This window comes from Neovison vison, chromosome 8, assembly GCF_020171115.1.
Source record: "Neovison vison isolate M4711 chromosome 8, ASM_NN_V1, whole genome shotgun sequence".
In the NCBI taxonomy this organism is placed as follows: Eukaryota; Metazoa; Chordata; class Mammalia; order Carnivora; family Mustelidae; genus Neogale; species Neogale vison.
This window is the reverse complement of record NC_058098.1, coordinates 56,164,712-56,178,022: the sequence shown is the minus strand read 5'-3', so window position 1 is coordinate 56,178,022 and position 13,311 is coordinate 56,164,712. Positions and strand designations below refer to the sequence as shown.

General features: G+C 38.8%; 1 long non-coding RNA gene across 1 annotated transcript in view; it reads left to right on the top strand.

The window, feature by feature from the left end:
* Positions 1–13,213, top strand: part of LOC122916367 — a 31,150-nt gene extending 17,937 nt beyond the window's left edge. Inside the window, exons 3-4 of the long non-coding RNA XR_006386169.1 lie at positions 11,110–11,155; positions 12,630–13,213. This is a non-coding gene — a long non-coding RNA (uncharacterized LOC122916367). The remainder of the gene's footprint in view (positions 1–11,109; positions 11,156–12,629) is intronic.
* Positions 13,214–13,311: the final 98 nt, after the last annotated feature.

Sequence of the window (13,311 nt, the reverse complement as noted above, 5' to 3'; positions counted from 1 at the left end):
AGAAAAGAAAAGGATGTTGAAATATGGGAGCAAAATGAGGTCTTACTCAAGTAGTTTCTTATGCTTCATCCAAAAGCTGGAAGAATTAACAGAAGCTCTAAAGAAAGGTAGAGGAAAGCAGACAGTAGAGAAAAGCAGAGGACTGCAGAAAATAATAAGTCTGTAAAGGAATAAATCGAGTCTGGGATGATTCTTTACTAAAATATTTGCAAACTGCAGTTTTCAAATAAAATGTGAGATTGAAAAAACTCATTTCCAGAAAAGGTGACAAAATCAATGTGTAAAAAAAGCCCATTTTGAACTGAGAGCCTTCAGAGAAGACAAGGTCAGCTCAAGGTCAGCTCTCTGGAGAGAAGTTGAAACAAAAAGCAAAGCAGAACAGAGGCATGTGCTCCTTAAAAACCACCACGACTTGACTTTGTCCACCCTGTGTGACAGCACTCTCAAAGGCAAATGTCTTGGCCTTATGTGGTCTACTTCCAAAGGGAGATGGGGTTTAGTCTACTGTATTAGTTATTTATTGCTGTGTAACAAATATCTCAAAACTTAAAGCTCAGACGGACAACACTGTTATCTCACAGTTTATTTCTGTCAGGAATCCAAGTGCAGCGTAGCTGGGTCCTCCTGCTAAGGGCCTCTGTCTCTTACAAGACTGCAGTCAAGGCCTTTGTCACAGGGGCTGAGAATCCTTCTCCCAGCTCATTAGGTGCCCTTGGATCGAGGACCTCAGTTCTCACTGTGTGTTGGCCAGAGACTCTCAGTTTGGTGCCATGTGTCACGTGAGCCTGTCCACGGCTCCCAACGCATTGCAGCTGGCTTCCCTCAGAGCCAGTGCATGAGAGAACGCCAAGAGAATATACAAGGAGAATGGCAGTCAGTCTTTTGTAATCTAGTCTTGGAACTGGCTTTTGCAGTATTTTATTTATCAGAATCAAGTCACCAAGACCAGCTCATAGTCAAGGGAGGAGAATACCAGGGAAGCAGTATCATTGGGAACCATCTTAAGAGCTGTCAACCCCTTCAACTTATTTTATTCTTCCCTTAATTTTATAGCATAGAAATAAGAGGCTGTCATCTTCAAAACCAAAAATACATTTTTTGGGGGAAAAGTGCTCCAGAAATCTATATGCCCATGGTGTCTTTTATTCATCAGTTAATGGCTTTTTTGTTTACATTATCTATGTGGCAATAAGCAGCCCAGATTATCTTAGCCAATAGGCAAACGGTTTGAATAAATGAAGGATATACTCATTTACATGTTTCATTGGGATGCAAGCTCAATGAGAGCAGAGACTTTATCTTTCTTGTTCTCTTTTGTATCCCCAGTGTATATCATAGTGCTTACTATATAGTTTTCAACAAGTAGTTGTTGAATGAATGGCTTCCACTATATTTACTGTGGATCTGTTATGACATGTCAGGCACTTGACTTCACTTCTTTAGAAACTGAGCTTCAAAAATACTTGATTTTGTACCAAAGAGTGGAAAGAATAGATTTTTATTACTTGGGATTTCCAAAATCAGCCACAGTCAGTGACCATTTTTTATCACAATTCAGAGAGTCTATGGAAAGAAAGGCCCACTCCATTATCTCATAAAGGAAGAATGTGGCCTTTTCTCTGTTAATAGGTCTTACCTGTGGTCTATTACTCATTTTTTGAGAGGACTATCAAGGACCAATATAAAAAAAAAAAACACTTATGCACATACTTTAAAAACATATAAAAGCATATAAATTGACAAATTCTCACCCTATGATTCCATCCCTAGTCCCACCTCAACTGCAAAAGTAAGGAGTTTAACTATTTCTTAGATATTATTACAAGTATTTTTAACACAAATACAATGGGTGTGTGTGTGCATGTGCGTAAAAACATGGGATCATCGTGATATTGTTCTATACTTTGCCTTTTTTCATTTAGTGATATGTCTGGGAACCTATATAGACCGATCTTAATTTTTCTTGGCTGCATAATATTCCACTGTAGAGATGTGCCATAATTTATTCAGTGAGTTCCTACCTAACAGATACTCATTTCCACCACCCCGCCAAACTTTTTACTTACTAAAAACAGTGCTGCAGTGGGCATACCTATACATATATCTTTGCATATTTTTGTGAGTTTATCTTCAAGACAAACTCCTAACAGTGGTATTGCTAGGCCAAAGGATATATATGTTTAAAATCTTTAAAGCCTCTTTTTATTATAAAATAAAACACAAATACAGAAAACCAAACCAGTTACAGAGCTTAATGGATTGTTATAAGCACCCTTTTAACCATCACCCAGATCAAGAAACAGACTGTCATCCATGTCCAGATCCCTCCAAGTGAAGTGTGATCACAACTACCTCCCTCTGAAACTAATCGTGGTACTGACATCTGTAGACATCACTTTCTTCTATTTTTTCATGGTTTTATCACCCAAGTGGCATCCATAAATGTGATACTTTTGTTTTGTCTATTAAAAAAATCCCCTTATAAGTCTTTTATACCTCTTCAGGCATATAGTTTTCCCCTCCACCCTTTTCTTTTCCATACAACTTCTCTACTGAACAACTCAGCATTTGATCAGTGGAATTTCCTACAGTCTGAATGTTGGCAACTATGTATTCTGGATATGGCTCAGCATGTTCCCCTGTCCTCCAGTTTCCTGCAAACTGATGGCTGGATTTGGAGGTTTGATGAGACTCAGGTTTGATTCTTTTGGCAAGATGATGAGTGGTACATCAGGAACTACATAAAGGCTAGCTGTCTCTCTTTGTGACTTTAGCAATTACTGATGTTCGGTGCTTAGATCCATTCATTTATTGTGGGCTGCAGAATATTCTAATTTTTTTAAAGATTTTATTTATTTATTTGACAGACAGAGATCACAAGTAGGCAGAGAGGCAGACAGAGAGAGGAGGAAGCAGGCTCCCTGCTGAGCAGAGAGCCTGATATGGGGCTTGACCCGAGCACTCTGGGATCATGACCTGAGGTGAAGGCAGAGGCTTTAACCCACTGAGCCACCCAGGTGCCCCCAGAATATTCTAATTATGTTATTTCATTTTCACTTATTAGTTGGAATATTTATGGAAGATATTTCCTCATTCTATTATTTGCTTAAACCTAATGGTACAATTCAGATAGTAAAAGAAAAGTAAATGCTAATTTTTCCCCTTTACTTACCAGTTTCAAAGATAATGAACTCTACCATTATCTTCAAACGTGGCTTCTTATTTTGGTTATTATGAATTCATGTATTCAATTTATTTTATGAGTTTCAAGTCATTACAATCATTATCTTCACTACAGCTCAATTTGTTCCATCTTTGGCCAGTGAGAGCCTCTTCCATTGGTAACTTGAGTCCTTTTGACATGGCCCTAGTGGTCTTTGATAGCTTCCTTGCTATTTGATATGACAAGACACTCTAGCCTCATTCTGTATGTCTATTGCCCCAGACTTGGAATCTGCCATTTCTCCAACAAGCTCTGATTTTTTTGTTTTTTAAAGCAGGAAATGGTATTTTAAGCCATAGTCTAGGCACAAGCTGTGTTCATCATTACTGTGTTCTTCCCAGTTTCCAAGATTTTTCAGTGGACAGAGCTAGGAAATAGCTGTATGGGATTTTGTTTTGTCTAAGATATATTTGTTTATTTCAGAGAGGGGTGAGGGAGAGAGGGAGAGAGAATCTCAAGCAGGCTCCCTGCTGAGTGCAGAGTCCAATGTGGGGCTCAATCCCACAACCCTGAGATCATAACCCAAACCGAAATTAAGAGTCAGATACTCAACCTACTGAACCAACTACATGCCCCAAACCATATGGGTTTTTTAAATCTTTTTTATTTTTTTTTAAAGATTTTATTTATTCATTTGACAGGCAGAGATCACAAGTAAGCAGAGAGGCAGGCAGAGAGAGAGAGAGAAAGAGGTGAAAGCGGGCTCCCTGCTGAGCAGAGAACCCGATGCAGGACTCCATCCCAGGACCCTGGGACCATGACCTGAGCCGAAGGCAGAGGCTTTAACCCACTGAGCCACCCAGGCACCCCCCCAAACCATATGTTTTTAAAGATAAAATACTTCATGAGCTCATTTAGATATTTCCAGTTTGAATTTAGTACCATAGGTTTTTACAAGTATAAGAGGCTCAGAAAAATAATACTAGTACTACCACCACCAATATGATCGCCCACAGTTACATTTAAAAATATATATATATGTTGGGGCACCTGGGTGGCTCAGTCGTTAAGCTTCTGCCGTTGGCTCAGGTCATGATCCCAGGGTCCTGGGATCAAGCCCCATATTGGGCTCCCTGCTCAGCGGGAAGCCTGCTTCTCCCTCTCCCACTCCCCCTGCTTGTGTTTCCTCTCTCGCTATGCCCCTCTCTGTCAAATAAATAAATAAATAAAAGCTTCTTTTGAAAAGTCAGTCTTTATTTTTATTTATTTATTAATTTATTTATTTTAAGTAAGCTCTACTCCCAATGTGGGGCTTGAACTCAGGACCCTGAGATCAAGAGCTGCATGCTCCACAGACTTAGCCAGCCAGGAGCCCCAAAGTTACATTTTTTCATTCGCTCTTTTCTTTTGCCTCTACTATATATCTACATTGTCAGAGTATATAACCATTGCATACACTACTCACTCCCATCTACCCCTCACTTAATCTTGATTCTTCAAGTAGTTATATATTTAACACTGACTACTATTCTTGGTATTGATGTGTCTCTAGTTGGTTTAGGGCTTGTTTACTAGTAGATACCCAGGAAGTGTTCACAAAAACAATGTCTCCTGTGTTCTTACATGGCCCTAATACTTGGAGACCTTTGCACCTGAAGGTTGGTTTTTCTAGATATAAAATCATTAGCTCACATTTAGTTATGAATCTTAAATATATTATTCTATTTTCCTTGGACATAAGTATTGTTGAAACATCTGATGTTAACCTAATTTTCTTTCCCTTTTAAATCACTGTCTTTGAAAAACTACATGCCCGAAGAGCTTTTTCTTTTTAAAAATTCAGTAATTTTATCAGACTATGTCTTGGTGTACATCATTCTGAATCAATATGCCCAGGTACATGATATACTTTTTCTATATGTAGTTCTATTTTTTTTTCTTTTTTAATTTCAGGGAAGTTTCTTGAATATTTTCAAAAGAAGTATTTGTTCTTTGGGTCTCTTCTTCAGGGACTCCCATTATTGTATGTTGGGTCTTCTTTGCCTACTGTCAATATTGGTCCCTTTCTCTTGATCCTTTTTCTTTCTTTCTTCATTTCATGTAGATTTTAGAGATATTTCCCCTCATTTTTACCTTATACTCATTTTAAGGTTTATTTGTTATAATTATTTGCTATTGTGTTCCTTGTAATTTCATTTTTACTTCTTTTTTTAAATTTTGAGTTTTTATTTATAGTTAGTTAACATATAGTGTAATATTAGTTTCCAGAGTATAATTTAGTGATTCATCACTTACATATAACACCCAGTGCTCATCATAAGTGCCCTCCTTAATGCCCATCCCCCATCTACCCCATCCCCCACCCACTTCATGCAGTATTTGTCTTTTTCTGACTGACTTATTTCGCTAAGCATTATATATTCTTGCTCCACCCACGTCATTGCAAAAGGCAAGATTTCATTCTTTTTTTGATGGCTGAGTAATATTCCTGTGTGTGTGTGTATTAGTTATTCATTCATCAGTCAGTGGACATTTGGATTCTTTCCCTAAATTGGCTATTGTTGATAATGTTGGTAGTATCCAAAGAACTTCACCCAAAAAACAAATAATCCAGTCAAGAAATGGACAGAAGACATGAAGAGACATTTTTCCAAAGTAGCATATGTCAAAACCTTTAAGTTCCATGCACAGAAGACACTGTTAATTGTTAAAATTTATTTGGCTTGTGAGACCCATTTTCTCCTCACTGCACTGGCTACGCATTAGCCAGAGACTGAGAAGTCTTTCTTTTTGTTGTGTTTCTTAACATGTACCATCCTGTCTTGATGACTATGGCTTTGTTATAATACTTAAAGTCCAGAATTGTGATGTTTCCAGCTTTGCTTTTCTTTTTCAAGATTGCTTTGGCTATCCAGGATCTCTTTTGGTACCACACGTTCTTAGGATTGTTTGTTTTAGTTCTGTGAAAAATGCTGGTGCTATTTTGGTAGGGGTTGAATTAAATGTGTGGATTGCTTTGGGTAGTATGGACATTTTAACAATATTTCTTCTTCCAATCCATGAGCATGGCGTGTTTTTCCATTTCTTTGTGTCCTCTTCAATTTCTTTCATAAGTGTTTTATAATTTTCAGAATATAGATCTTTTACCTCTTTGGTTAAGTTTATTCCTAGGTGTTTTGTGACTTTTGGTGCATTTATTCCTAGGTGTTTTGTGACTTTTGGTGCATTTATAAATGGGAATGAGGAATTGATCTTATTTTTACTTCTGAAATAAATTTTTCTTTTATTTCTAATTCTCTTCTGAATTCTGTCTCCTCATTTCTGATTTTTTCCTAATTTGGATTTATGTTATCCCTTCATGTGCAACTGTCCTAATGTCTTTCACTTCATTTTGAAATGGTGGGTTACTGTTCTGATCCTGTTTAAGGACTTGCCTTTCTGAAGTGATTTCATTGTCTGTAGGAATATCATTCTGCCCCTTCATTTCTTTTTTTCCTAATGTTTCTGTGAAATCTGAGCTTCATTTTTTTTCTGTTGTTCATTTCTATGTAAAATTAGATTTCCTGAACTTTTAGAAAGAAGCATGGTTTGGTTAAGGGCATGACTAAGAAGTTAGGAAAACTGACTTCATGGAGGTCCCTCTTGTTTTCATGAAGTGCTCAAGAACAAGGTGGCTGGCTGTGTTCTCCCGATTTTTATCTGAAATTTCTCTTCTTTTGTCTCTCTTGTCCTAGTTCAGCTCAGTTTTGGTTTTACTCCCACAAGATCCTCCGCAATGTGGGCCCTCTTGGAAAGATGCCCTGGCTGGTCAGTCTAAAGAGTTCATAGGGTTGACACAACTTCAACCCATTCAGTCCTTCTTACTGCGGGCTCCATGCAGTCACCCACTATGAAGTACAAATTTCTAGACTTAGCTGTTTTCATCATGTTGACCCACCATGCTTTCCAGTGAATACCTGCTGGCTGTTCTTAAGCTTCCCTGCTCTCAGAGCTTCTGGATACACTGTATCTTCCCTTTGCTTCTTCTTACATAGGTGCTGATAATTTGCAGGTCTTGTGACTATCCCCGTCTGTTTATGTTTGAAATTTATGGGGATACTTTGTCACCTAGCTTTCCTATAAATATTTAAGGAGCTTTGGTTTTGCTGTCTAGTTATTCTGTTTTTGTGAAGGGACCTGGGGAGATTTAAAGCTATGCTGCTACCTCTTTCATCTTCCCCATATTCTCTCCCCACTTTAAAATTTGGCAGGTATTACCAAATTACTTGAAGGATGATGTGCATTCTGTGGACCTTTGCTTTAAATTAATAAGCTTCTGGGGCTCCTGTGTGGCTCAGTTGGTTAAGCATCTGCCTTTGTCACGAATCCAGGGTTCTGGGTTCGAGTGTCACGTCGGGCTCCCTGCTCAGTGGAGAGCCTGCTTCTTCCTCTCCCTCTGTCCCTCCCCCCACTTGTACTCTCTCATTCTTTCTCTCAAATAAATGATTAAATAAATAAAATATTTTAAAAAATTGGTAAGCTTCCTATTTCTAAACAGCAAAAGGAAAACAGTGAACATTCTGGGAGACTGTATATCCTAAGCATTTTCATCCTGAACCATAAAGTCTGCAGACAAGTACCAAAGAGCTTTGTAAATAGGAGCTGATGGGATATTAAATTCTGTAGAAGATTTATAGAACCTATATGGACTGCTCTGAGATGATCAGTGCCCCTGGAGGATATACTGCCTTCCAGAGGCCCAGTCAGGAGGAAGGTGCATTTGCTATAGCGTTCTTGGAGCAGAAAATGAAGATCTTCTCAGGGTCAAGCTTGAATATAAATATGTTGGAGGAATTCATTTGGGCTTCTCTCAAGCCACGGGTCTCACGTCTGGGTTTTTTAAGGTCTCCTCAAAAATTAAGTCAGCTGGGAAGGACAGTTGGTTTTTATTACATTCTTCTATTCCAACAGTCTTCTCACTAACAAGAGACAGCTTCTGACAGACTTTTAGTTATGTCCTAAAAAAACTCGCCTTTTTGGACCTCATATTTAGTTTATGTCTATACTGTAAAAACGAGTCCAAGGCCTCTAAAATTAGCAACTGGCATGGTACTGTCTAGTCAGTTAGTGGAGATATTTAAGGTAGAAAAAGAAAACATTCTGTATTTGACTTATCTTTCCAGACTGATGTGTGGATGAGTTCCTAGCCATTGACTAATTCCATATTTTAGAATATTAGACTTGGCAATCTTCATCCTTGTGCTTGAGTCAACATTTGTCCCTCTGAATTCAGTGAAATATGAGACCACCTGCTTAGTGGCCTGAACATGTAAGGGCAAAGATCCCACTTACATCTCTACACAGCCCAACTGGCACTGAACTTGTCACTAGAAAACTCAAGATGAAAACCCAGTAGAGAGGCACGCGGGTGGCTCAGTTGGTTAAACATCTGCCTTCAGTTCAGGTCATGACCCCAGGGTCCTGGGATTGAGCACCACATCATGCTCCCTGCTTGAAGAGAGCCTGCTTCTTCCTCTCCCTCTGCTGCTCCCCCAGCTTGTGTGTACTCTTTTTCTCTCTCTGTCAAATAAATAAATACAAAATCTGAAAAAGAAAAAGAAAACCCAGTAGAGGCTTTCTCTGGGGAGTTTCAAGGGCAGTCATGGCTCTCTAAACTAGACAAAAAGTATTTAGAATTGACAGCAGTTCAGTGAAAGATTGAAGAAACCCTGAACCACCTGTACTACTGATTTTCATCTTTTTTTTTATTAAAGCTTTTCCTGAGTGCATGGGTACAGAGCTGCCTTTTTTGAAGGCTTGCTAAAGAAACACTTAAAAGCATCAGTTTTTAGAACTAATTAATTTTTCTAAATGTATGTTGCTGTCATATTCGTATTCATTCTACAGAATACTAGACCACAGGCTATCTAGATGGTCCCAAAGGGAATATTACATCCTGAAAATTTGAAACCCATACACTCTATCCATTTTTCATCAGTCCACCACATGATTTCCATTCATCCATCAAAAACATTCACAGAGTTAACTAAACTTCCACCAGACATCTGCATTAAACAGTATAATCTGCAAGATAGTGCAATATTTCTCATGTACTTATTAGAGTAAAGCCTCATCAATTATTTATCATACATTTCCTACACACAAGGTGCCATGCTAAATCATATCTAACATTGTAGAGAGTCTAGTTTAAAAGCAGTTAATTACCTAAATGCAACTTTCACAATTGACATTTTTGAAGCATGAAATGTCAAAAGCTATATTTTTAAGTTCCATGCACAGTTAATTGTTAAAATTTATTTGGCTTGTGAGACCTATTTTCTCCTCACTGCACTGGCTACACATTAGCCAGAGACTGAGAAGTCTTTTTTTGTTGTTGTTGTGTTTTTAACATGTACACTGTGAAAAAAAAAAAAAAAAAGATGTAAAAGAACCTTTACAGCACAGAAGAGAAAATGGAGTTTAGTGAGGGAGTAGAAATATGTTAAAGAGAATATGTAAATTCATGGGGAATAAGGAGAGGGTTTGTTGTTTGGTATTTTGCAGGACGATAGGAGTGATATGTTGGTTTTTATTTTGTTTTGCTTGTTTGTTTTCTTTGAGTACATAGATGAGTGCTTAGGTGTAGACAGAAAACCAAAATCAGAGAAGAGAATGGAGCAGCAGACAAGGAGTTTTAAAGGAATGTTCTAGACAGGTGTTTGAGGCAGTAGGGCTGTATTGTTTATTTGTTTTTGCAGTAAGGAAGTGCAGACAGCGAGGCAATGTCTGGATAGGAAACATGGATTGATGACAAATGGTTGTGAGAGATACTGGCTTGTTTATTATTAAAGAATTATGTAGGCATCAATTTGGATATATATAGAATCAAGGTAGCCTACACCTCACCCGCTTATTGCCTACTCTTGGAAACCATACACATCAATACAAACATTAAGAACTAGGAAAGTTCCAGAAAGGCCTCAGAAATGACTTGAGGACAAGCAACCTACTGCCTGGGGTAAAGCACTTTGGAAAGAAGACTGAACAAGAAAGTGATTAAATTTTATGAAAATAGGAAGTTCATATACTGTGTAATCAGGAATGACTCACCAGATTATCCAACACTGAAACTAAAGGGGGAGAAGGAGCCCTTGAACTTTGAAAAATGTAATTTTAGAACATGTAAGAGGAAATTGTACTTTACTCTTTGAGTTATAAATTGGTCATACCAATAAGTGACACAGACATGAACAAAATAAATGCAATAGCAATTTAGGTAGCTGCAGGGAGAAAGAACTCATTGTGAGTTCTTTAAAGGGAGCTAAAGCTATTTAGGGTATGTCTATAGTTTTGTAAAGATGTTGTCCTGAATATCAGTTTTATCTTTCCACAAAAACATCTCTTGGCTTGTATATCAGAGTAGTCTTCTGAATGAACGATATTTGGGCTTACCGACTGGGACATCTAGTACCTAGAACAGTGCCTGGTAGGAAGTAGGCTGTTGGTCTTTGCTTGATTCCTTGAATCTCTTATGTACTTCAAGGATGTATGGCCTTCTGAAAACTGATGTTGTTTATCTAATATCCTAATATTTAATTTGTATGTGGAAGTCATTTGAGCAATGCAGATAATTGTCACTAATAAATAAACAAATGGTATGAATTGCTATTAGCAATGGGATGTTAATGCATAGGATGAAAGACTAGGTTCCACTGTGGTTTCTGCTACTGCCCAAGGAGTGGTCCATTCCCCCGGAGAAGTAAAATGATACAGATAAATAAGACTAGACTGAGGCAGATAGCTGCCTTAATGAGCCAGTCTGGTATTGCTTCAAACCCAGATTCTTTAAATATGTGCTTCATATTTACTTAAAGAGAGCCTGACAACCACAAGTGAAAGAGGATAGGATCTTTCTATTGGCTTGAATAATTTAGTTCTGACCCAAACTTGTACCCTGTGCTCCACAGAAGAAGAGCTCTGCTGTTAACTCCACCCAATCCTCTTTGATGGCAGGTGAGTAAACTTCTGTTGTTCTTTGAGCAGCCCCTTTGGGAGCCTCAGCAGTACCTTGGAAATTTCCCATCCCAAACAGCTTCCTGAGATGTTCTGAATAAGCATAATTGTCTCTATTTTATTACAGTTTTGCATTCAGATTGAGTTTACATGTCATTTACAGAATGATGCCTGGAGTTCTATTCTAAATTTAATTCTTCAGATAAAACAAAAGGAAGAGTGAGAAACATTGTCTAGTAAATTTAAGATTTTTTTTTTTAAAAACCTCCTTTTTTTTTTTTAAGATTTTATTTATTTATTCGACAGAGAGAGATGAGAGGCAGGCAGAGAGAGAGAGGAGGAAGCAGGCTCCCTGCTGAGCAGAGAGCCCGATGTGGGCCTCGATCCCAGGACCCTGAGATCATGACCTGAGCCGAAGGCAGCGGCTTAACCCACTGAGCCACCCAGGCGCCCCTAAGATTTTTACTTAAATTGTTTATAGCCATAGCCATAGATGGTTACTAGATTGGCATCTCATAAGGATAGAGATTTTGTGTTACTTCTGTACCCACATCTACCAGCGCACCATGGGCAGACAGAGTGTGCTTAGTCAATGCTGCTGGAGAATGGCATGCAGATGATGGAAAGATGACAATGCTTGGTCACCCTCTCATCCTTTGCTTCATGTGGTCCATGGAGGCACCTTAATGGCCGCCATACTTTATTTTCACATTGACTCAAGCTTTTCTGCAGGTCAAAAATGGTTGAAAGCCAGCTATCCATACATCTTTGGGAGAGGGCTACTTATATCATGCTAGAAATAGCGTAGGAAGTCCAGGTTTTCAAGCCCAACCACTTAAGCTATTCTGTTCTTTGAGCAGCTCACTATGCTTTGGGTTAGTTAGATTGAGTTGTATGGATAGCTTTCAACCATTTTTGACTTGTAGAAAAGCGCCTCACAGTAGAAGCCATGTTCCTTTTAGCATGCCATGGTAGAAAGAACATGAGGACCAGATTTGGGAGTTCTGAATTCAAGTCCCAATACTGTGAAACCTTGGAGAAGCCATTTAAAGTCCCCACGTGGGTGCCTGGGTGGCTCAGTGGGTTATTCCTCTGCCTTTGGCTCAGGTCATGATCTCAGGGTCCTGGGATTGAGGCCCGCATCAGGCTCTCTACTCTGCAGGGAGCCTGCTTCTCCCTCTCTCTCTGCCTGCCTCTCTGCCTACTTGTGATCGCTCTCTCTATCAAATACATAAAATCTTAAAAAAAAAAAAAGGATGATTTTAAAAAAAATAAATAAAGTCCCCATGACTCACTTAATCAATAAAAACTGAGCTTCTATTATATGTAGGACGCTGTGGGGAGCACAGTTTCTGCCTTGTCTGGGCCCACAGTTTACTTGGGGGGATAAAATTCACTTGTAAAAAATTGTGATCCAAAGCAATATATGATAGCCTCAAAGTTGCTTTTTTTTTTTTTTTTTTTTTTTTTTAAGTAATGGCACCCCCAGCAAGAGCAATTATTTCCTGCTGCAATAATCAGGAGGACAACATAGAACAGAGGACAGTTGAGCTTGGACTGAAAGGATGATTACGTTTCACTGAACACAGAATTGGGGGAGGGCCGTTCAAGCAAGTGACACGGCAGGAGCAAAGGTGCTGAGGCAGAAAGCGCGATGCTGTTTTGGTGTGGCTGGACAGATGGTTTGTGTGGGCAGACAGTGGGAGAGAAGACTAGAAACCTGTTTCTTCCATGGCATGTGCTAGGAACTTTTTCATTTCAGTTGCTATACTGAATAAATAAATTAAGGACGGTTGGTAGAAAGAACCCCACAATGAAAAGCAGGAGACCAGACGTCAGTGTTGTCACCAATTTTCTGGAGTCCTTCAAAGGAATCACTGTGGGGCTGTGTTATTCTTAGCGTTGAGTGGAGGTAATTGGGCTAGTGCCTACCTGGTCCTAAGGGTTACCAGGGTGAAATGAACGATCTGGAAGAAGACTCTTAGAAAAGTAAAACTACTTTCCCCCCTATCATGAATTGTTATGGATTAAAGTAAATTTAGATATTCCTGGTAGCAACAAATGTGTGTTTTCTTCCTAGTTTACAGGATAATCTCACTTCTTATTTACAAGTGAAAGAAACTGTGTGAGTGGAGGAGGGGAAGCTGAGACTCTGA